The 25012-nt window shown below is 41.0% G+C and overlaps 1 protein-coding gene across 2 annotated transcripts in view; it reads right to left on the minus strand.

Annotated features, from left to right (window-relative positions):
- Positions 1-25012, minus strand: part of GBA2 (glucosylceramidase beta 2) — a 2751058-nt gene that overhangs the window by 1280930 nt on the left and 1445116 nt on the right. The gene's annotated exons all lie outside the window — the stretch shown is intronic.

The following is a 25012-nucleotide window of genomic DNA, read 5'->3' on the forward strand; positions in this document are numbered from 1 at the left end:
TAGAAAAAAAACATCCTTCTGTCTAAAGTCTGTAATGAGACAGGCCACCAACTGATTTTTAAGTCAGTATTAGATGCACATAGTGAAAATCTCCTTTAATCCACTGCAATGTGTCAAGGAGACAAATCCAGATAACTCCAGAAATGGTTAATATAGTTTTATAATTAAATTACATTTCTGGACAGTGGAACTGTTCAATACACTTAACTATGGTTTCCAATCAGTAAAGCTGCAGGTATCAGCAAAAGAAAGAGGACATATAGAAGCAAACCTGACTGAATTTATTTATTTAGTGATTGATTGATTATCTGGTGACCGGGTTGGTGAGCTGGTCTGTGGACAATTTTCAGCCATGACCTGAATGAATGACAGCCAAGTTACAAAACAAACTCGTACAAAAAAAGAACATGTGGTACCAGAGAGTTTAGACAGACTACTGCAAACAGTCCAACACAAATGCCCCCAACATATATTTTCTTACATGTGTCACAAGAATCCTTGAATCCCTCTGTTGACTTATACTGTACAAGTGCCTAATTTGACTGTGAACAAAACTTTCTTCAGTTTTGAAAGGTTTCCTTTCATTTACCATTCAAGTTTTCCCATAACCATAATTTCTTAGCTGCACTTGCCACACAACTGTCTAAAAAAAATAAAGGATGCGGACAAGTCATATCCTACTTTCTCGATGGTCCTCCAATGCAAACACACAAAACTGTCAGCTTTTACCTTATTATGAGTACCTATACTGTAACTCACTAAATCGACAGGTAGCATGGACACTTACCACAATCAGGGCAAAAGACAAGATAAAATGCAGAGGTTAACTAAATGCATAGAATATAAGAATGGAAAATGATGAATATCAAACAAAATATAAACTAATATGCAAGCTGAAAATAGTAAATGCAGAATGTGAACTGGCAAGCTAAAACTAGCAAACACAAATTAACGACAGTATGATCAGTAAAACAGAACAGAAACATTTAAAAACCTACAATCACATGTATGAGTACCAGTTCAGATGCCAGTTACAAAAAAAAAAACAAGAAATCAGACAGAAAGTATTAACCAGTATGCAGAAAGCACATGCATTTACTTTGGCTGCAGTGGAGGGCCATTTCTCAAGAAGCTTATTATTATTAAATGCTAAAGGAATATTATGGAAAATATGAGATGAGATGCAATCATTTGAAGGGTGGTGTAGAGAAGGGAAAAGGACCTGACAATTTTACATGAACTGGAAACCAGATAATCTTACTTAGACAAAATGATGCTCATTTTACTTTTTGAGTATAGCTACTAAAGCCTGCAACAAGCAAATTAAATTATACAAGGACTAAGCTTATACTGGCAGCCTAAAGCAGTGAGAGGGAGTACAAAGTATAGATTATGAAAAAGCATGTTTCTGGAAAATAATGACTCGGACTCTTTTTAGGAGTCCACAGATGCCCTTGCAACTAGAACTTGTCAGAGATTTGGAAAGCATGACTAGGCAAAATGCCATATGGTTGTTAGCCTAGTCCACACCTATTAACCTATTTGGCAATTATTAGCTTTCTCCAACTTGAGTTCCTCCCTTCACATATACAACACATGTTGCTTCCCTCTAATCTCCAAATTCAATTTACTATCTGCTTGCTTAAATCACTAGAAAAATATATATTCATACATGTGTGTGTGTGTGTGTGTGTGTGTGTGTGTGTGTATGTGTGTGTGTATATATATATATATATATATATATATATATATATATATATATACGGGTCTATATGAATTGGTCGACAGTTCATATGATCGACAGTTTATTTGGTCGACAGTTCATTTGATCGACAAGCATTTTAGGTGGGGGGCTTCGCCCCCCACACCCCCCCATGTGGGGGGCTGTGCCCCCCACACCCCCCTAACTATATATATCAACTCCAGGGTCACACAACATTGGGGAAGGGGGCAAATGCTTGTCGATCAAACGAACTGTTGACCAAATAAACTGTCGATCATATGAACTGTCGACCAAGTCATACAGACCCATATATACACATATATACAAACACACGTACATACACATATATACCCAATCCACATGCCCCCAAACCCAGCTGCAATTTATAGCACAGAGAGAGTGCTACAGCATTCAGGATTTACCATAAATTCCAAAGACATGCATCCGGAGCATTTCTCCCCGGGCCTCCGCTGAAAACAGGCTGTGTGGAACCTAGTCGGACTTTCCCGGTCAACAAATGATAAATAAATAAATAAAAAATAAAATGCAATAGCAGCTTTTAAAAGTCAATGTGCACTAAAAGCAATCAGGCTTGACCTCGGATGGCCAAACACACCCCCAAACACTTTGCGGCTGGGGCGGTTTCCCCCTTTGCCCTGCCCTAGCTATGCTACTATATATACATATATATGTATGTATATATGGTTTACTATTAAAAAAACATTTGGAAGGCTGAGTCTACCAATCACTGCAACCTCTCCTTGAAAGTTGGCATACTGAACATAGACATGCATGAAAATGACACTGAATGCAGAAACTCCCTACCACTCCAGACCAAGAAACAACCACGAACATAGGTCTGGAATACAGGCAAGTTCAAACAGTCAGTAATGCTGGTATTCAGCATTCTGACTGCCGGCATGCAGGATTTGCACAGCTCGACATAATCTCTGAGTAAAGACCATGTAACTGTAAACTGTAAACTATATATATTTATCCATCAACATTTATGCATACATATATATATATATATATATATAAATACATACATAAATATATGTTATAGATATAAATATGTATACTCACACACACGTCTATATATATATATATATATATATATATATATGTCTGTGTGCGTATATACATATATATATATATATATATATATATGTACATATGTATATATATATATATATATATGTCTACTTGCAGTGGCCGAATTTACTATAGGCCAATTTACATATCACAGACTAAAATGCCGAACTTACCAAAAGCCGAAAAGCCACAAAGCCGAATTACATTTAGCAGAGTCTCATATTGCCGAAAGGAAAACCGGCGAACGTGACAGTGCAAACACCAACTTCTGTTTCCACAACCCCAAGTAAGCAATCGAAGTGCAGACGCACGAAAAGCAGCAGTAGACACTCACAATAACACAGCATTGTGAACAAAATCTTGCTTTAAAGAAAATAACTGCCCAAACATTTCCAAACTTTGTGTAGTATTACATTTTCAATAATACAGCGATCACGGAAATATATTCCAAACGTGTATAATGTTCTCTATTTGCAAACACACAATGAAAGTTGGTCCTGTTGTTTTATCAGTTTACCTTTTTTAGGTGAAGCAGGACATCCAGCTAGCATTTGAGCCCGGAGTTCATCCACTCTGTTTTGCTCATTAGCCACTGTTGATAGTAAAACATACAGATCAGTCACATATCTTCCGACCAAACACTTAAACCGCCTGTGCCACACTTCAGCACTATTTTGGGTTTGTGGTAAAAACATATAATTTAGTACGGACACGTTCCAGAATGAGATAGGGAATCGTGCATAACTGGCAGAACGGGTTGCAAACTTCTAGATTTGCCAAAAATATACCACTCTGCGAAATATTTTATCAAATCTTTGCCTTCAACTGGAAACCCTTCCTTCAGTAGATTAAACGTTGGTATAACATCTCTCTCTTCCAGGAATGCTAGAGCAGCCAATTTCTTAACATGACTGGAACCTCATATTCCCATTATATAGTGAAGTTATATCCAACACTTGCACCTTCCTCCACAAGTTATGTACAAAATGAAAGAAGCAACCCTTGCTGACAATACCACTGACATTCACATGCAAACTTTTAAAAGCCACAATCTCAAAGTCACATAACATATATTTCCATTGAATACATTGCCCAGTGTTTTCCAACAACTCAAATACACTGTACCACATATAATTATAAGAACGGAAGAATTTCTTTGACATCAAGCAATACACCGAAGGAACACACCATGAATGCACCACACTTAACAAGACCGTGAACTGCAGATAATGTCTACACATGATACCTTTGTGATGTATGTACCGCCCCCATTAGCCCAATTACTGCATTACTGAGGTCAGACAAATTTTCAACAGTTGTTAAAACTACCACAGTATTTTTCTCACTTGAATCAGCTACTCGTTTCATAATGCATTCTCCAACTTTGATTGGGAAATCACTTACATTAATACTGTTAAGGGTTACTAATGGACAGTTATTTCTTTGAGATGGACGGGTTCGTACTCTCCGTACTTGCTGCAATAATGCTTTCCTGCTAGGCAATGATCCAGGAAACTCAATAGTAGAGGAAGCAATAGTATCATCTATCACTATGCATGGAGTGCCCCTAGATAAGGCTGCTTTTTGCTTTGCTTTACTACAGACAATATAACTCTCCACCTCAGCATGGTCACCAGAATGATTTTGTAGTACAGACTTCACTAGTTCCTCACCAACTGTTACACATGAGGTGGCAGCTTTACCCTTGCAGGTCAAAGAATGTTTAAACTTGCATACCCGGTAGTTTTTAAATTTAGACTTCTTGTTGAGATGGTAAATGTATCCCTCGATAACGAGTGCATCCTTTCCTTTCTGAGACTTTTCCATCGTAAAAATGGATCATACACTTCTTGGTGTGTTACTCGTCACGCTCGCCATGTTTGTCAGGGTACGATGTATCAAAGTCCAAAAAATATAGAGGCAGACACTCCAGGACAATCGAAGCCAACCAGGAACTCAATGCAAGAAGTGAAGCAAAATTTCCTTTATTACTAGTAGACAGTAAGCGCTTTCGCGTTGCTCAGAACGCTTCTTCAGACTTCAATAAAAACCATACTAACATTGATTCTATATATATATATATATATATATATACAAAAATAACCAATCATGTTCATGTAATTCAAAACATCCAATAGGACCTACAAAAATAGTCACATGAAAAACACTCCTCAGTAGGTTCTTGTATCTCATAGCATAAAAAATAAATGAAAAATATATATAAGCATAAACTCCTTAAAAGACCAAGTGAAAAACACTTAGTATTTAAATAATAATGATATATATACACTCTAAAAATTTTTATATATAAAAAAGAGATACAACAATTTATTGTCAATCTATATATGAAAAGTGTAGTTCATAAAAATATAGTTAAAAAACATATCAAGTAAAAAGGTAGGGAAATGCATGTATGTGTGTGTGTGAAAAAAGGGGGGAAGGGGAGGGGGGAGAAAGAAAGAAGGAAAAGAAAAGAAAAAGAGGGATGGCAAAGTAAAGGTGAGAAGGGGGAAAAATGGGAGGAAAATGTGAAGAATGAAATGTCTATTGGTATTAACGTCTAAAAGGTCTCTCTGCTAAAAATGGTTTCAATGACAATTTGTCATTGAGGCCATGCCCTTTGTCCGCTCTAAGTTTAATAATCCATTTAATTTCTTCTTGCTCTGTTCTATTACTAATATTGCCTAGTCTATTTGTTGTCTCCTGCCGTCCTATAACCATAAAGCTGAAGGTATGTGTGGATCCATTCTGCAGCACATGTCTTGCCAAAGCATTGGCCTCATTCTCTCTATTTATCGCATAAATGTGTTCCCTGATTCTCTCCCTCAGAGTTCTATTGGTCTTGCCAACATAGAAACTCTGGCATTTCTTACACACTGCTATATATATAACATTTCTAGATTTGCAGTCCGCATAATCATTAAATTCATATCTAATGTCATTATCAGGGTGTATAAATATGTTGGAGTTCATAATAAAGTTACACTGACTGCAACTCCTACAGGCATAAGTGCCCTTTCTCTGTGAACTGATCTTATTGCTCCTACTTTTCTCATAGCACAAATGACGTTTGAGAGATTTGGTATTCTTATAACTAATAGCAGGTCTATCACCCACCAATCCCTTAATATTATCATCTAAAAGCAAAATGTTCCAGTTTTTATTTATTATATTAACAATGGAGCTATTGGTATATGTATATGGAATCAATAACCTCTTCCTCCTATCACTGGATCTTGATGTGTGCCTATATACTTTGTTACTCTCCTTAATAATAGATGGTACCGTATGCTCATTTCTCATGTGTTGTATAGGTAATAGATCCTTATCTAGATATCCTCTTTCTATAAATTCATGATGCATAGTATTAACTGCTTGTAACAGAGCATCATCCTCACTGATGATACGTGAGAAGCGTGTCAGCTGATTCTTCACTATATTCTTGTGAATATGCTGTGGGTGCATGCTAGTCCTATGCAAAATGGCATTGCGTCTACAGGGTTTCCTATAAATATCTGATGTTATATAGCCTCCATCTAATTTTAATGTAACATCCAAGAAGTCTATTCGAGTAGATGAAGTGCTACCACTGAAACTCAGAAAGGTAGCAGTGCCATTAATATATGTCATGAAATCATTGAAAGTGTCTACATCACATTCCCAAATAAAAAGGATATCATCCACAAAACGTCTATAGTATGTTATACACTTTGAAAAAACCATATGTTCCAATATATAGGTGGCTTCCCAATATGCCATCACAAGATTGGCATATGAGTTGGCGCAAGATGTTCCCATCGCCACACCTTGAGTTTGTAAAAAATAATCATCTTTAAAAAGAAAGACATTATTATTCAGGACAATGTCCAATAGCATAGTAACTCTTATAATTTCAGAATTGCTCATTCCCTTTCTCATCAAAAACAATCTCAAGTAGTCTAACCCTATATCATTGGGTATACAAGTGAAAAGGGAGGCCACATCTAAAGTTACTAGTATGGCAGGTTGTGTGATACCAATATTGCTATTTTGTACTGATAAAGTCTCTAAAAGTTGTTGAGTATCTCTCAAAACTGAGCTAGTTGAATCTACCTTGGGTCTAAGTGTTTTCTCCAAAAAAATCGAGATGGTTTCAGTTATCCACCCACGTCCTGACACTATAGGTCTAAGTGGGGGGTTATTCATGGTCTTATGTATCTTTGGCAGACCTCTAATAACAGGTATGACTGGATCTTCAATTAAAAAATATCTGTATAAACTCTCATCTATTATTCCACAAATAAGCATATCATATAAATCAGCATGCACTGAACTAATTAACTTATTCAAATCAGCCCTATCTAATTTTTTGTATGTAGATACATCAGATAACATTGCATAGGACTAGCATGCACCCACAGCATATTCACAAGAATATAGTGAAGAATCAGCTGACACGCTTCTCACGTATCATCAGTGAGGATGATGCTTTGTTACAAGCAGTCAATACTATGCATCATGAATTTATAGAAAGAGGATATCTAGACAAGGATCTATTACCTATAGAACATATAAGAAATGAGCGCACGGTACCATCTATTATTAAGGATAGTAACAAAGTATATAGACATACATCAAGAAGCAGAGATAGGAGGAAGAGGTTATTGATTCTATATACAAATACTAATAGTTCCATAGTTAATATAATAAATAAAAATTGGAACATTTTGCTGTTAGATGACAACATTAAGGGATTGGTAGGTGATAGACCTGCTATTAGCTATAGAAATACAAAATCTCTCAAACGTCATTTGTGCTATGAGAGAAGTAGGAGTACTAAGGTTAGCTCACAGAGAAAAGGCACTTATGCTTGTAGGACTTGCAATCAGTGTAACTTCATTATGAACTCGAACATATTTGTACACCCTGACAATGGCATTAGATATGAATTTAATGACTATGCGGACTGCAAATCTAGAAATGTTATATATATAGCAGTGTGTAAGAAGTGCCAGAGTTTCTATGTTGGCAAGACCAATAGAACTCTGAGGGAGAGAATCAGGGAACACATTTATGCGATAAATAGAGAGAATGAGGCCAATGCTTTGGCAAGACATGTGCTGCAGAATGGATCCACACACACTTTCAGCTTTATGGTTATAGGACATCAGGAGACAACAAATAGACTAGGCAATATTAGTAATAGAACAGAGCAAGAAGAAATTAAATGGATTATTAAACTTAGAGCAGACAAAAGGCATGGCCTCAATGACAAATTGTCATTGAAACCATTTTTAGCAGAGAGACCTTTTAGACGTTAATACCAATAGACATTTCATTCTTCACATTTTCCTCCCATTTTTCTCCCTTCTCACCTTTACTTTGCCATCCCTCTTTTTCTTTTCTTTTCCTTCTTTCTTTCTCCCCTCCCCCCCTTTTTTCACACACACACATACATGCATTTCCCTACCTTTTTACTTGATATGTTTTTTAACTATATTTTTATGAACTACACTTTTCATATATAGATTGACAATAAATTGTTGTATCTCTTTTTTATATATAAAAATTTTTAGAGTGTATATATATCATTATTATTCAAATACTAAGTGTTTTTCACTTGGTCTTTTAAGGAGTTTATGCTTATATATATTTTTCATTTATTTTTTATGCTATGAAATACAAGAACCTACTGAGGAGTGTTTTTCATGTGACTATTTTTGTAGGTCCTATTGGATGTTTTGAATTACATGAACATGATTGGTTATTTTTGTATATATATAGAATCAATGTTAGTATGGTTTTTATTGAAGTCTGAAGAAGCGTTCTGAGCAACGCGAAAGCGCTTACTGTCTACTAGTAATAAAGGAAATTTTGCTTCACTTCTTGCATTGAGTTCCTGGTTGGCTTCGATTGTCCTGGAGTGTCTGCCTCTATTTTTTGGACTTTGATACTACTTTGTTTGAGGTGGCACCTTACCCTGTTGGTGTTTGTTTTATCAGGGTACGATGTATGTAAAAGGACAAGTTTGGAGTGATTTTATAGTGTCTGAGTAGGAAATGGCGTTTGGGTGCTAATTGGCTAAATGTAATTCTGCGTTGTGGCTTTTCAACTTTTGATAAGTTCTGCATTTTAGTCTTGGTCATTTGTAAATTGGCCTTTAGCAAATTCGCCCATCACAAGTAGACTCATATATATATATGTATATATATATATATATATGTATATATATATATATATATATATATATGTATATATATATATATATATATATATATATATATATATATATATGTGTATATATATACATACACACACACACACACACACACACATACATACACACACACACATACATACATACATGGGTCCAATTCTAAACCACAAAAGCTCAAAATTTCGAATCCCAAAATACTGAACCCAAAATCTCGAAAGTACAAAATACTGAAAACTCATAACACTGAATCTCATAATGTCGAAAAACATACAGGACACCAATTACAACTATAAGCAGGGGGGCAAGCCACCCAGCAGCCCCACACCTCCTGTTTCTGAAATATATCAACTCCGAAATCGCACTTCACAGAAGAAAATGGCAAACATACCATTACAAGCTTCATGGCTGCCTGTTGCAACCTTAGTCATGTTTCTTTTTAATTTACTATACTACAACATAACTCATTTTAGTGTAGCGAAGTGCGATCTCGGAGTTGATATATTTAAGTAGCAGAGGGTGTGCAAGGGGGCTTGCGCCCCTGCTTATAGTTGGAGTAGACTAATATGGTTTGTCTTTCATCTGTTTGTATATGTACCTGCACTGGAGTAAAGTAAGTGATGGTTTCCTGTATGTTCGATATTATGAGATTCAGTATTATGAGTTTTCAGTATTTTGAACTTTCAAGATTTTTGGTTCAGTATTTTGAGATCCGAGATTTAGACGTGGACCCATATATAGCTATCACTCACACTCTCTCGCACACAAACACACGCGCGCGCACACACAAACACGCGCGCGCACACACAAACACGCGCGCGCACACACAAACACGCGCGCGCACACAAACACGCGCGCGCACACAAACACGCGCGCGCACACAAACACGCGCGCGCACACAAACACACGCGCGCACACACAAACACGCGCGCACAAACACACGCACGCACACAAACACACGCACGCACACAAACACACGCACGCACACAAACACACGCACGCAAACACACGCACGCACGCGTGCACACGCCTTGACACAAAACACAGCGCACAAGACACCAAACACGCTCACAAACACGCTCACAAACACGCTCACAAACACGCTCACAAACACGCTCACAAACACGCTCACAAACACGCTCACAAACACGCTCACAAACACGCTCACAAACACGCACGCTCACAAACACTCTCGCACACACACACTCTCGCACACACACACTCTCGCACACACACACTCTCGCGCAGACACACACTCGCACACACACACACTCGCGCGCACACACACACATACACGCTGTGCACGCGCACACACATGTGCTCTCTCTCACTCGCACACACACTCTAACACACACACTTTCTAACACGGTTTCTAAACTGTTACCCAACTCAAGGCCTTGGGTATGGTCAGCTAGCCGGTGCAGAGTAAATAAAGATCTAAGGGAAAGAGGGAAGAGAGGGTATGCTGAAGTAGATGGCTGTAGATTATGAAGATCTAATGTCAAGAGGTTAAGACCAGAGGCTATTTTAGGCATGAAAGATGGGTCTGTTTTCAATGTAACCCTGTCCTCGTGAAAGACTAAATATGGAGGTTAACAAGAGAAGACATGTAATTCTGAAACCATCCCAGCTAATGCTACTGCTACTAGGAATAAGGCCTTCCATAATAGGTAACTTAGTTTTGCTGTGGTTGAAGGTTCAAAAAATGAACATGTCACAACCTCATTCCATGGAGGAATGAAGTCCTTAAAGGGTGGTCTACGCAGGAAAGTGTCTTAAACAAAGACTTTACAAAGTTACTGAAAAACTAGGGATGTAGAGTTAAACTTGAAGGATTGGGGGAAAGGGTGCTGTAAATGGATATATTCCTTGCTGAATGGCCCACACAGAAAAAAAGTAATGTACTCACCATAATGTTCCATCTGTGTTGCCATTTTCATTCTTCCTCAACTACTGGTTCGGATCCGACCCTCAGATCTGACTAAGCCACTTTTTCCAGCTCACGCAACAGTGAAACTCTCAAGCTCCTCCCTCACTCAAAATGCCCTACTGATCTAACATGCCTTAGATAGTACAGTTGTGTACACTTACCATAAATGTAGATGTTCGAGTGTATTCACTGTTGCAGTCATTACATTTGCGTTATCTGCTTGCAGTGGCCCTCAGTCGGCCTGATTAACGAAGTCTTGGGTCCTACGTCGGTTGCTGTCTCCTCTTCCGTGATGTCAGGTCGTCAGGGGTATAAAACATGCAGCCAACGTCTTTACATCAGTTTTTCTTGCCCTAGATGTCAGGTGCCCCCATAATGGGAAGCAATTAAATCTATAAATATACAAGGTTATACCTCAAACAAAAAAGCAAATACACCAAAAAGCTTTTAAGCATTGAAAATGAGAGAAGAGGTATAGCAAAAAAAAAAAAACGGGGCTGGAGGGAGGGTAACCAGGACTGCAAAAGTAAATACACTTGAACATCTACATTTATGGTAAGTGTACACAACTGTACGATGTTCTTCGTGTTTCACTGTTGCAGTCATAACATCTGGGTAGATTCCCAAAGCTAAGGATGGAAGGAGGAATTTAGATAGCATTAGGACCAGCTATAAGGCCCTGCAAAACTGCAGTGGCAAAGCCAGCTCTGGATTTAGAGAAATTGGAAAATGGTAATGCTTGGTGGAAGTATGTACAGAACTACAGGTAGCAGCTTCTAGGATGTCCCTGGTAGGTACGTCTCTGAGAAAGGCTGTAGAGGTAGATGCAGCCTTGGTGGAGTGGGGTCTGATCCCCTGTGGATAGGTTTTCCATGGTGCTTATAGCAGAAATGAATGAGATGAATTATCCATTCAGAAATGTTTTGCTTTGAAATAGCCTTCCCCTCTGTCCCTGCAGCAAATGCCACCTGCAGTAGTTCAGATTTCCTTTGAGGTTTAGTCCTGTCCAAGTAGAATCTAAGTTGTCTGTGCACATCTAAGGAGTGCACTATCCATTTCCCTTTGTTCTGTGGCTTAGGAAAGAAGGTTGGCAAATGAATGGACTGATTAAAGGCCACACTGGATACCACCTTTGGCATGAAAGAGGGATTGGTCCTGAGGGACACCCTGTCCGCATGAAAGATGATGAAAGGCTCGACTGCCATAAGGGCCTGTAATTCAGATACCTTTCTTGCTGAAGTGATAGCTAAAAGGAAAGCTGTTTTCCAAGAATGGAATTTTAAATCTGCAGTAACAGCTGGCTCGAAAGGAGGAAGGGTGAGTTTCTCCAGTACAAAGTTAAGGTCCCAGGCTGGAGTAGGAACTCTCCTGGGTGGTCTTAAATTTTTGGCCCCCTCTGAGGAACTGCTTGAGCAGTGGATGAGAGAAAAGAGGAGGTTCTGTGTTACAATGAGCTGAAATGGTTGAGGCGTGAATTTTTATTGAAGAAAAAGACAGGCCCTTGTGAAGCATCTCAGTTAAGTATTGTAAAATATAAGGTAAGTTGGGCACTGCTGTGCTCATCCCTTGAGGTTAGTTCCAGGCACAGAATCTTTTCCATTTTTCAGCATAAGATTATCTAGAACTAGGCCCCCTTGCCTCTAAAATGACATCCATCACTGGCTTACTAAGGGATGGTAAAGGAGAGCTTAGGTAATTAGGCAGGCTGCTAGGTTCAGTGTTTGAAGCTGAGGGTGCGGAATCTGATTCGCCTGCTGTGACAGCAGGGTAGGAGTCTGCCATGGGGCCAAAAGTGACACACGGCGCAGGAGGGGGTACACCAGTGTTGGCATGGCCCGGCTGGTGCAATCAAACTCATCCTTGGTTTGTCTTGTTTGATCTTTAGTAGTACTTTGTAGAGCAGAGGCAGAGGAGGAAAGGCATAAACTGATGGGTTTTTCCAGCTGAAGGATAGAGCATCCACCTTCCAAGCTTGTCTGTGGGGAGTCCTTGTGCAAAATTTTTCCAATTGATAGTTCTGGGGGGAGGCAAACACGTCTATATTTGGGCTCCCCCAATTTGCTTGTCAACATATGGAAAATCCTTGGTTCCAGTTTCCACTCATGTGGGTCCAGGAGGTTTCTGCTTAGTCCGTCTGCCAGTGTATTTAGTTTTCCTGGCAGGAATTGAGCTTGTAGATGCACTTGGTAGCTCAAGGCTGTGTTCCACAATGCCATGGCTAGTCGGTAGAGGAGACAAGAATGTGTACCCCCCCCCCCACTTGTTTATGTACCACATAACAGTGGTGTCCGTCTTTACCATTAATTGCCCTGGAAGAATGTGGTCCTTGAAGGCTGTCAGAGCATTCTATACAGCTAACATTTTTTTATGATTGATGTGAAAGTGCATTTGAATTGGGTTCCATTTGCCCTGAATGCACTTCCCCGCCAGGTGCGCCCCCAATGCAGAGTCTGATGTGACTGTTGTTAGGGTTTGGGCGGCAGGGGTTACTGTGAATGGTAGTCCCTTGTTTTGGTGGCAGGCCTCTGCCCACCAAAAGAACTCTAGGCATAGACAAGGGAGATCTAGATCCTGAGAATGTTGACACCATAGGCTTTTCAGATACCACTGTAGTTTCCTCATAGGCAGTCTTGCATATGGAATTAGAAGAATGCAGGAGGCTATGAACCCTAAGGCTTCAATTATTTGCCTTGCAGATAGCAGGGTTTTTGTGGCCACTATTTTGAAATAGGTTGTCAAGTGAATTTGTTTCTCTGGCATGAGGAAAGCCATCTGGGAAGTTGTATTCAAGCTTGCTCCCAGGAATATAATTTGTTGACAGGGTACCAGGTGTGATTTCTTTTCATTTACGGTGTACCCCAAACAAGTTAGTACCCTTTGTACAAAAGCCAGATGATTCAAAAGTATGTCCTGGTTTTCTGCCTGAATTAGACAATCATCTAGGTATTGGTATATTTGAATACTTCTTTGCCTGCAAAATGCAATGATTGGAGCTAGGCACTTTGTGAATACCCTGGGCATAGTAGATAAGCCAAAGGGCAGTGCAGAGAACTGATAGTGTGTGTAGCCTGCTTTGAAGCGTAGGTATCTTCCGCAAGATTCCCTGATTGGAATATGCAGGTATGCTTCCTTTACATTTAGTGGTGCCAACCAGGCATCTTTGCTTAGCATAAGAAGCAAATGGTGAACAGTCAGCATCTTGAATTTTGGAATCATCAAAAAGGTGTTTAGAGTAGGCAGGTCCAGGATAGGACGTCATGAATAGTCTTTTCTGGTTACCGGGAAAAATCTCGAGTAGAAACCTTGTCCCTTTTCTTCTTCTGGTACCAACTGAATAGCCCCTATGCTTAAGAGAGAGAGAGTACTTGCTTTTGGGCCTCTGCCCACTGATTTGGAGGTAGATCCGGCCAATCGCTTAGAGTTGGTAAAGTGTGGAAGTGAAATCTGTATCCTTGGGACACTATATTTAAAACCCATTTGTCTTGGGTAATGAGTCCCCAGTTCTTTGCATGAAGTTCAAACCCCCCCCCCCCCCAAAGGCGCAGTCAGTTGAGAAGTGCTTGGAAGTTTTAAAAAGAAGTCATAGAGACAGTTTACCATAGGGGGGAGCTTTATTACTCCCAGATTTGGAAGTGGAGGCCCCCCACAGCTTAGTCCTGTGCGCCCCCTGGGACTGAAGCCTGGGTGCTCTACTGGATCTGGGTTTGGACTGAAGGTCTGGAAGAGGCAGGAAAGGACCAATTCTTAGAAGGACAATGCCTACTAAATCTTGGAGATTGTACTTGTAAAAAAACTTTAACAGTTTGCATAGATGTAGCTTTTTCCTCCATCTTTTTAAGAACAACTTCTGCCTTGTTGCCAAACGAGCAGTCCTGATTTAAGGGAGCATCCACTAATTTCACTTTAACATGATCTGGCAAGGATGGCTCCTTAAGGCAAGCATGCCTTCTAAGTACAGACCCAGTTACCACAGCCCTGCAGGATGCCAATAGTGAATCAAAACCACATTGCAATGTACGTTTCCCAACTTGTTCAGCAGAATGCATTAAATCCTGTAAATCCTTATTTTCAGCACAATCAGGAAAAAACAATTTTCTGTTTAAGCAATCCAATAATATGCAGCTGATACTTTAACATATGAAACTGGCAATTCAAGGCCTTAATGGCCAAAATTGCAGAAGTGTATACCTTCTTACCCCATCTATCCAGCGCCCTGGAGTCTCTATCAGAGGGGGTAGAATTTTTGGCAGTAGTAGCTTTAATGCCCTTGGGTCCCTGTGAAATGGTTTCAGGATCCGCAGTAAGATTTTTGAAAAGGAACTTGTGAGAGTCAGGAACCCTGTAATATCTATCAGGTTTTCTGGAAGCAGGAGGTAAAGAGTCAGGGGCCACGCTAGATTATCAACAATGTCCAGTACAGGAGGTATAGCTAGAGGCTTGTGCTGGGGCAGGAGTAAGAAATCCCTAAGCCTCATTTTAGAATCAGAGAAATCCTGACTTTCTGAAAGAAAATGCTCCCTGAGAGTATGCAAGGTTTCACCAAAAGAGAAATCCTCTGGGGGGGAAGCAGAGGGAATTGAGTCCTCAGCATCAGAATCCTCATAGGTAGATAAGGGTAGATCCTGGTCATCAGAGGAAACAGACATTTCAGAATCCTGGTCAGAAGTATCATAAGCAAACTTAGTCCTAGGTCTCTTGGAGGGGTAAGGTTGGCTTCCCCTGATTAAATTAACAAGATCTTCAGTCATTCTTATCATTAGTTTTTTAGGCATAGAGGCCTGACCATGCGGTCTGGGCGTCAGTTTTCTAGGCATGGTTCGAGTTTTAGGCCTTGAATAAGAAGATGGCGTCAGTTTAATATGCAAGTCAGTAGGCCTGAATACACCCTCAGAAGCCGGTGCCTGCACAGTGGCTCCGGACCCATCCAAGGTAGAGACATCCGCAGATTCCACAGTTGAAGCATCTTGCAGCATACCCGACTCTGAATGGGTCTCAGTAAAGGCCTGCAAATCTGAAGTAGCGGGTATCAGGGGCTGCGAAAGCGCCTCATTGTGTACCGGCGAACTGGGCGGCCTATCTCAGTCTTTATCTTTGCGTTTTTTGGAATGTCGGTAGTCGAATGGCTTACCGAAGACATATCAGGATAATTGAACCAAAATATTTAGAAGCACAAATATACCAACGACGGATAGTTTGTGGTTTAAATAAGGCACAAAACCAACAGCGAGGTATGTCGTGGTCAAGGCCTAGGCAAGGAATACAGTACGAATGAAAATCATTATGTGGTATTTGCTTTCCACAAGAAATGCAATTACTTATTTTTACTGACATCGGTAAGGAGCAAGAAAAAGTTTCCCCAACGGGGTACTTAGCTTTTAGTTGAAGACTTCGGTTCTGAAACTCGAAAACAAAAATTTCAGGAGTCGGCCGGCGGGCACTTGCGAACTGCTTCTGCTTCGGGCATCGCACGGCAAGAAAAACTGGTGTAATGACGTCGGCTGCATGTTTTACACCCCTGACGTCACGGAAGAAGAGACAGCAACCGACGTAGGACACAAGACTTTGCTAATCAGAATGACTGAGCGCTACTGCAAGCAGATAACCCAAATGTAATGACTGCAACAGTGAAACATGAAGAACATCTTATTTGTTGCCCCTGAAACCAGAAAGAATTAGAAAATGATAAATAAACATAATCTGAGACTCAAAGGAAATGTAGTTCCCTCAGCATCTTACGATCCTTGCAAAAGAAAAACAAGGAGTGGGATGTAGGGAAGGAAGTTGAGGAAGAAAGAAAATGGACAACAAAGATGGAATGTTATGGTGAATAACTTTTTTACCTGATGTTGTCATTTTCATTCACTCCTCAACTGTTGAGACACAGCCCCTAGCTACCTAAATCCTAGGAGAACTCCAAGGAAGCATGCTCCTGAACACCACTGAGCCAAATGCTGTTCTTCCCCTAGAGACCAGATCCAACTTTTAATAAGCAATAAAAGTATGAGGATTACCCCAAGTTGCAGCTGCATAAATATCATCTCCAATGACAATCTGGACAAAATGCTGAAGAAGTTGCCACAGACCTGGTAGAATGTCCTTTTGGTGATTTTGACAAAGACTAGCCCAATTTATCATAAACAAAGGTAATACAATCAGTTAACCATTTGGCTCAAGTCACTTTAGAAACTGGTTTGACTAATTCTGAGTCCGAAAGAGAGAAAAGTACAGTTTTGTACCTACCATAAATGTAGATGTTCGAGGATCCCCATTGCTGCAGTCCTTACTATTGGGTATAGTCCGCGTCCAGTCGGCCCGAATACCAGAGTATAAGGCTGGCGTCAGTCAGGCGCATTAGACTGACGCCAGTACGTCAGGGTACTAATGCGCATGACCGACGTCATATCCTCAGTCTTTTCTTGCCCCAGATGTCAGAAGACCCTAAAAAGACAAGGCCCAAAATACCTGCACCAAAAATATGTACAATATATACAAGAATATATACAAAAATATAAGCATGTAACCTCACCTACACAACCACCCCTAAACACAGAGGGGAAGGAGGGAGGGTTAATGCCACTCCAGCAATGGGGATCCTCGAACATCTACATTTATGGTAGGTACAAAACTGTACTATGTTCTCCGTCCCCCATTGCTGCAGTCCTTACTATTGGGTAGAATCCCAAAGCAGAGGTAAGGGAGGCTGGCAAATCATAAAGAAGCAGGAGCTGACAACATGCCTTGCAAAACAGCTGTGGCAAAACCAGCCCTAGACTTAGAGTAGATAGGAAGGTGATAATGCTTAGAGAAAGTATGCACTGAACTCCAAGTAGCCGCTTCCAAAATATCCTTAGTTGCCACTCCCCATAGAAATGCTGTTGAAGTGGCAGTAGCCCTAGTGGAATGAGGCCTAATCCCAGCTGGAATCTCCTTGCCATGATGGGAATAACAAAATGCAATGCAAAAGCCAATCCACCTAGAAATAGTTTGTTTTGACACAGGCTTGCCCTGTGAACTCAAAGCAAAAGAAACAAACAACTGCTGAGACTGCCTGAAATCCTTAGTCCTGCTTAAATAATAACGCAATTGCCTGTGTACATCTAAAGTGTGCAAAATCTTTTCCCTTTATTTTGGGGTCTGCATAAAAGTAGGCAAATGAATAGTTTGGTTTAAAGCCACACTAGAAACCACCTTAGGCATAAAGGAAGGATTAGTAATGATACCCTATCCTTATGGAAAATCAACATGGCTCTACTGCCATAAGGGCCTGCAACTCAGACACCCTTCTTGCAGAAGTAATAGCCAACAGAAAAGCAGTCTTGCATGACAAGTATTTCAATTCAGCAGTAGCAGGCTCAAAAGGTTGTAGAGTAAGTTTTTCCAACACAAAATTGAGATACCAAGCAGGAGTAGGAGCTCTGGGGTCTTATATTCTTTGCCCCTGTAAGAAACTGCTTGAACAAAGGATGCGAAAACAATGGTGGGTCACAATCATAGTGAGCTGAAATTGCTGCAGCATGAATCTTAATGGAAGAGAAGGACAAACCTTTGTCCAATAACTCAGTAAGATATTGAAGAGCCACACTCAAATTAGGCTCAGAAACCTGCAAATTCTTTGCTGTACTCCAAAATAAAAATCTCTTCCATTTTTCAACACTTTCCTTGTACTACGCCTTCTAGCTTCCATAATCACATTTAAAACTTGTTGAGGAAGTTGAGACCTGCTCGTTCAACACAGAAGATGCGAGGCTGTTAGATGAAGAGAGTGAAGCTTGACATTGAGCAGATGACCATCCTTCTGAGATAACAGATGAGGAATCAGAGGTAAAGGCCATGGAGGCTTCTTTACCAGACTCGCTAGTAGTGGGTACCAGTGTTGCCGAGGCCAATCTGGAGCTATCAAAATCATCCTTGGCCTGTCTTGTCTGACCTTTAATAGTACCTTTGGAAGAAGAGGCAGAGGAGGAAAGGCATACACATGAAGGTTTTTCCAACTGAAAGACAGAGCATCCACTTTCCAAGCTGTGTGATGAAACCCCTTTGTGCAATACTGTGGCAGCTGGTGGTTTAGTGGAGAAGCGAACAGATCTATGTCTGGAGTTCCCCATGACACTGTCAATTTTGAAATACATGAAGATCCAGTTTCCACTGGGATCCATGATTTGTCTGCTTAACACATCTGCTAAGGAGTTCTGTGCTCGGCAGAAACCTTGCCTGAAGAGTTAGTTGCAAGCTTAGCGCAGTCTCCCATAAAATCATTGCTTGCCTGCATAGAGGATAAGAATGTGTTCCCCCTTGCTTGTTGATGTACCACATGACAGTTGTGTTGTCTGTTAGAATCAACACCTGCCCTGGAAGAAGTAACTCCTTGAAAGCCATTAATGCAAACTGGACTGCTAACATCTCCTTCATGTTGATATGTAGATGCTGTAGTCTGGCAGGCCACTTGTCTTGTATCCACTTTCCATTTAGATGAGCTCCCCAAGCAATGTCCGAGGCATCTGTCGTTAAAATCTGACTCGCCTCTGGCCGGGTCACAGAAAGTCCCTTGTTTAGGTGACATTCCTGAGCCCACCACAAAAATTCTTTTTGAAGGCAAGGTATTATTTGAATGACAGTGTCCAAATCCTGGCAGTGCTGTGTCCATACATTTTGAGATACCATTGTAGCTTCCTCATATGCAGTTTGGCATTGGGAAGCACCAGAATACAAGATGCCATGAACCCTAATGCTTGAAGGACTGTCCTTGCAGTCAGCACGGACTGATGAGATAGTTGATGGAAGTAAAGTGACAGACTCTTTTGTTTGTCCGGGGTTAAAAGGCCATCTGGGCTGCTGTATTCAGTCTCACACCCAGAAAGCACATGTCTTGAGAGGGTACTAGACTGGACTTTATTTCGTTCACAGAATACCCTAGGCATCTTAGCACTGCTATAACATATTCCAGATGCTGTAGAAGGTCTTCCTTTTCTTGAGCCAGAATCAGGCAGTCGCCCAAGTAAGGATAGATTTGAATTCCTTGAAGCCTGAAGTAAGCTATCACTGGAGCCAGAACCTTTGTGAATACTCTTAGATAAGCCAAAGGGCAATGCAGAGAACTGATAATGAGAATTTCCAGCTCGAAACCGCAGATACTTCCTGCAACTTAGCCTTATAGGCACATGAAGGTAAGCTTCCTTGAGATCTAAAGTTACCATCCAGTGATCTTTGCCCAGCAGAGGTAAAAGCTGTTGTAACGTCAACATCTTGAACTTGGGAATGTCCAGAAAAGTGTTGAGGAGAGATAAATCCAAAATTGGTCTCCACGTGTTCCCCTTCTTTGGTACTAGGAACAGGCGAGAATAAAATCCTAGGCCCCTTTCTGATACAGGGACTGGCTGAATGGCCCCCATCTGGAGTAACTGAGAAACTTGCTTGTGAGCCTCCTTTCTTTGTGGAGGAGGAACGTCTGGCATGCCTTTGAAAGGGGGCATTGTATGGAAATAAAATCTGTAACCGTGGTGAATGATATCCAACACCCATTTGTCGTGAGTAATTAAATCCCAATTTTCTTTGAAAAGAGACAGTCTTCCTCCCAAAGGAGCTGCCAAATGAGAATCTACTGGCAGCTGAAAAGACAGGTCATTGGGTCTGTTTACGAAAGGACTGACCCCTGCCCTCACCAGAAGTCTGAGCAGGTGAACTCCCTGTTCTAGGCCTAAAAGAACCTTGAGCCCTGCCCCTACCACGTCTAGACCTACCCCTAGACTGGGAATCATAAGCAGGATATGTCCACCCCTTAGCAGGCCAATTTCTACTAAACTTCGGTGGCTGCACCTGCAAAAATCTTTAACAGTTTGCATAGACTTAGCTTTGTCCTCCATTTTCTTTAAAACTGCTTCCACAGGCGATCCAAACAACACATCAGACTGTAAAGGAGCATCCAAAATCCTTGTCTTAACATGCTCAGCTAAATTCTGATCCTTCAACCAGGCATGCCTGCGAAGAACAGAACTAGTAGCAGCCACCCTCGAGGAGGCCTGTACAGCATCAAAACCACATTGCAAAGAATGCTTACCCACTTGTTCAGACACATGAACCAAATCCAGCAACTCTTTACACTCAATACCTTCCGCCAAAGCATCCACCTTAGATTTTAATTGTGAAAGGAGATAATTCTGATATTTTAGCATGTGAAACTGACAATTCAACGCTCTCATGGCTAGAGTGGAAGAAGTATACACTTTCTTTCCCCACCTATCCAAAGCCCTTGCCTCTTTATCAGTGGGAACAGGATTCTTAACCACAGAAGCCTTAACACCTTTAGGCCCTTGAGAAATAGTTTCTAGGACTCTTAAACAAATACTTATGAGCTTCGGGCACCCTATAATACCTATCAGGCTTAACAGGAGCAGGAGGCAAAGAGTCAGGGTTCAGGGAAGCCTCTGCAAAAACATCTTCCACCACATTCAACACAGGAGGAATAGCTAAGGGCCTATGCTGGGGTAAAAACAAGAATTCCCTAAGCCTTTTCCTGGAATCAGAGTAATCCTGGCCTTCCCATTTAAAGTGCTCCCTCATGGAATGCAGAGTCTCTGAAAATGAGAAATCCTCAGGAGGAGAAGCTGTAGGAGTGGAATCATCCATATCAGAATCAGAATAAGTAGGATACTCCTGCAAGTCTTCCGCAGAAGACTCTGAAGCCTCTGAACACTGTTCAAAACTATCAAACTCCGGTTCCACCCTAGGCCTCTTATCAGGCGAGGGCATAGAACCTCTAATCAGAGTAATCAAATCTTCTGCCATTTTAAGCATATGTTTCTTAGGTACAGAACCCGAAATGCTAGGAGAAGCCCCCACTGAAGCTGAACTAGGCCTACCTCTCAAAGAAGTTTTGGCAACAGAAGGAGAGGCTCTAACTACCTTGGGAAGAGAGGGAAGAACAGTTACCTGAGAAGCCCCCTCAGCCTGGCCTACCTCCTGAGAAGGCACATCCTGTAACAGTAAAGTTTCTGCCTGAGACTCCATGGAAACTCCTGGCAAAACCTGTGGCTCCACTGAGCCTTCTAAAGAACCGACGTCCAGGACTGCCGGTTCATCAAACCTAGGCTTCGCTGTTTTGTCCTTGCGCTTCTTCCGGAGCATCCGACGGCATTTTATAATTGCAACGCTTCCCAAACACTAACCTGGCACAGTCTAACCTCCTCTTAATAGTGCGTTTGTTAAACCTAGCACAAGAGCGGCAACCAACAACGTCGTGCTCAGGCCCTAAGCAAGGTATACACAAGGTATGGTAATCCCTATGAGGTATCTGTTTCCCACAAGAAATACAGTTATTCACTTTTTCTGACATCCGGTTAAATACTGAGGCAAGAAAAACAAAATGTTCCCCAACGGGGTACTTAGCCAACTCTGTTTCGGTCTGAAACTCCGGTTTCGGAAATATTTCAGAACGCCAACCTGCACTCGCAAAACTGCTTCTGCATCGGACCATGCGGCAAAAAAGACTGAGGATATGACGTCGGTCATGCGCATTAGTACCCTGACGTACTGACGTCAGTCTAATGCGCCCTGACCGACGTCAGCCTTATACTCTGGTATTCGGGCCGACTGGACGCGGACTATACCCAATAGTAAGGACTGCAGCAATGGGGAACGAAGAACATCAATTGTTCTGATTTCCTAAAAATTTTTGGTTCTATGTAGATAAAACCGTAAGTGCTTGTGAATCTCCAAAAGATGTAACATATAGTCTCTCTTTTTGAAAAATTTGGAAAGAAGACAAAGGTTGATAACCTGATTAATACTGGATTCTGACAACACCTTAAGAAGAAAGGAAAGACTGGCCTGTAAGAATACTCTATCTTTATGAAATATCAAATAATGCGGGTTGGATGACAGTGCCTGCAATTCTGACACCCATCTTGCAGAAGTAATGGCCACTGAAAAGATAGTTTTCCAGGTTCATAAGTTAGTACTAGGCTATCGGCCCTAGGGCCTATGCAAGCTGTTAGAAAAATATGTATTAACATATGTGTGCAATGCTTATTTTAATAAGGGAAGATTTAACACATTTTTATTCTATATGCAGCATTAGTTTTATTTGAGACTGCAAATGTGCTTTTCTGAAATTATGCTTTCTGACACTGCAAGATGCACTCTGACCTAGTTTGCTAGCACAGCAAAATACATGTTTATGCCTTGGAAATGTACTGGAAAGCAGGTGATTTCTGCTAGGTCAGGAAATTAAAAGGAGAATAATAATAATTTCTGTAGATCCATTCATTATAGACAATAAGCTCTGTTTGAGTTGATGAAAAAGTGCACAAGCTGCAAGATAGTTACATATAAAGAACAATAAACTGCTTCAGAAATCTGTACTTGCATTGTGCTTAAATTAGCCATAGTACCTAGACTTGTAACATCACATAGTAAGAAAGTTATAATTGACCAGTGGTCATCAAGGCCATCCTGTTTACTGAAAAATCTTTTTTAAAACTTTGAAGAGTCAGCTAGAAGTATGAGAAATATCTATAAAATAACAGAATTGTGAACTGGTGATCTGCTACATCAGTCGTAGTGGGCAATGTCTTGAAAGAAAGGTATAATAACTGTGACACTTCCTGATTTAGCCAAACTCTGTAACTGCATTTTTTGTCTCCTTGCGCAAGAATAAACTTACCTGAACTGAACCTTATGCTTTTGGTCTTTTTAAAGTATTTTTCTCTAACACAAGCCTAGCCATAACAATTACCTAGTCCTTACATATGGGTTGTCCTGCCGTCAGGCGGGTCCTCGGTCAGCCGAATTCCAAAGTCTAGGTCCGGCGTCGGTTGTTGTTGCCTTCTTCCCTGACGTCAGTGCGACAGGGGTATATAAGACACGGCCGACGCCATTTTCTTCAGTCTTTCTTGCCCCAGATGTCAGGTGCCCCCAGAAGGAAGGCAATAAATACATAATTTATATATCTATGTATAGTCATGCAATGCAATATAATCAAAATTCAGTAGTTGCAAGCAAATACACCATAGAAGGATAACCCAAACAGGTTGTTTGTGGAGGAGTTAGCCACTAGGCCTGTACCAAGAGGGGAAGGAGGGAGGGAAACCTGGACTGCAGCTGTATTAGCACTCGAACATCTACATTTATGGTAGGTACAAAACTGTACTATGTTCATCGTGCATACAGCTGCAGTCCTTACATATGGGTAGAATCCCAAAGCTACGCACAGGGTGGTAGGCACTAGGTGGAATTAGGAGGAGCCAGAATGCCCTGCAACACAGCAGTGGCAAAGCCTGCTCTTGTTTTGGAGTATAAAGGTAGGTGGTAGTGTTTAGTGAAGGTATGCACTGAACTCCAAGTGGCTGCCTCCCAAATATCTTTGGTAGGAACTCCTCTGAGGAAGGCTGTAGAGGTAGCTGTGGCCCTTGTGGAGTGGGATCGGTTGCCTGTAGGCACAGTTTTACCATGAAAGGAGTAACAAAAACGTATGCAGTGGCCTATCCATTTTGAAATTGTTTGTTTGGAAATTGGCTTCCCTTGAGCTCCTACAGCATAGGACACAAAAAGTTGTTCTGATTTCCTGAACGGCTTTGTTCTGTCCAAATAGTAACGTAGCTGTCTATGGATGTCTAAGGAATGTAGCAGCTTTTCCCCTTTGTTTTGAGGATTGGGGTAAAAGGTAGGTAAGTGTATTGCCTGATTTAAAGCTACCCTGGATACTACCTTAGGCATAAATGACGGGTTGGTTCGTAGGGAAACCCTGTCCTGTTGGAAGATGAGAAAGGGCTGCACAGCCATGAGGGCTTGTAATTCCGAGACCCTACGAGCTGAGGTAATAGCCAGAAGGAAAGCTGTTTTCCAGGACAAATATTGTAAATCTGTTGAGGCAGCTGGTTGGTTCAAAGGGAGGCAATGTCAATTTTTCCTGTATGTAATTAAGATCCCAGGCTGGGATTGGTTGTTTCCTTGGAGGTTCTATATTCCCTCCTCTGAGGAACTGTCTTACGAGTGGGTGAGAGAATAAGGGTGGATCAGTGTTGTATTCTGCAGAAATGGCTGAGGCATGGATTTTAATGGAGGAGAATGACAGTCC

Source organism: Protopterus annectens, chromosome 1.part1, assembly GCF_019279795.1.
Source record: "Protopterus annectens isolate FY-2018-M chromosome 1.part1, PAN1.0, whole genome shotgun sequence".
In the NCBI taxonomy this organism is placed as follows: Eukaryota; Metazoa; Chordata; order Ceratodontiformes; family Protopteridae; genus Protopterus; species Protopterus annectens.